Source organism: Salvelinus namaycush, chromosome 10 (assembly GCF_016432855.1).
Source record: "Salvelinus namaycush isolate Seneca chromosome 10, SaNama_1.0, whole genome shotgun sequence".
Classification (NCBI taxonomy): domain Eukaryota; kingdom Metazoa; phylum Chordata; class Actinopteri; order Salmoniformes; family Salmonidae; genus Salvelinus; species Salvelinus namaycush.
The window spans coordinates 46,418,644-46,420,123 of record NC_052316.1 but is presented as its reverse complement, the minus strand read 5'-3'; positions in this window follow the sequence as shown (position 1 = coordinate 46,420,123).

Here is a 1,480-nt window from a genome sequence, read left to right as displayed (position 1 = left end):
CGGCCAATGAGAAATCAATACTGCCGAAATCGCCTTGCAGTATCCAATAGGATTTCCTGTTTTGGGCGGGGCAACTATTTCGTCCAATAAGAAGCCGCAGAACTCATCTTAGGCGGAACATTTTCGCAGATCTGTCGGTGTTGATTAGGATGCAAGGAAAGCAATTTCAACTCGCTTTCTTTGCCACTTATAGTATGAAGATCAGCGAAATTTGGCAAACTGACTGCCTGCCAAGAACAACTAAAGTAAACAGGAAGTTAGAGAATAAAGGAATTTGTCCAACGTGTCCGTCCCGTGATCACTTGTTTACGGTCATGCATAGTTGGAATATATATTATGTCACACTGACGTCAAAAATGTATTTTTGTTGTTGTTGTATTTTAGCTAACTCTAACCATATTCCTAACCTTAACCTAATTTCTCATAACCTGCTGGGGAAATTCTCCAAACCTGCTACGAAAAGACAATTCTGTAAAATATTGACAAACTGTATCCCTTCTAGACAAAACCATTGTTTTACCTCGTTCCCCTCAGCTTTCAACTCGCCTGTAATGTTTTATTTTATTTTTTACCTTTGTTTAACCAGGTAGGCAAGTTGAGAACAAGTTATCATTTACAACTGCGACCTGGCCAAGATAAAGCAAAGCAGTTCGACACATACAACAACACAGAGTTACACATGGAGTAAAACAAACATACAGTAGAAAAACAAGTCTATATACAATGTGAGCAAATGAGGTGAGATAAGGGAGGTAAAGGCAATAAAAAGGCCACGGTGGCGAGGTAAATACAATATAGCAATTAAAAACACTAGAATTGTAGATTTGCAGTAGGTGAATATGCAAAGTAGAAAGTAGAAATACTGGGGTGCAAGGGAACAAAATAAATAAATACAGTAGGGGATGAGGTAATTGTTTGGGCTATTTATAGATGGGCTATGTACAGGTGCAGTGATCTGTGAGCTGGTGAGGGAGATAAGTGTTTCCAGTTTCAGAGATTTTTGTAGTTCGTTCCAGTCATTGGCAGCAGAGAACTGGAAGGAGAGGCGGCCAAAGGAGGAATTGGCCCTGGGGGTGACCAGTGAAATATACCTGCTGGAGCGCATGCTACGGGTGGGTCTTGCGATAACCTGTAATAGTTTCCCATTAATTATTTTTAAAAATGTTTTTATTGTTTTGTGTTGAGCCAAAAAATAACAACTCATTATTATTTGTAGATCAGTCAGTTATTCACAATTTACCCATGATACATCACAGTTTTGATGTTCTCGAACACGGTCGTCACTAGTTAACACAGCCGCAAAGTCATAAACCCCACCAATTTCTGAAATGTATCTTCTTAAAATGTGATTTTAAACCTAACCTTAACCACACTGCTAACCTTATGCCTTTAATTAAGACCAAAGAGAAAAATTTTGTTTTCATGATTTTTTAGAAATCATTAGCCAATTGTGTTCCAGGATTCATCCTATAACATTGAA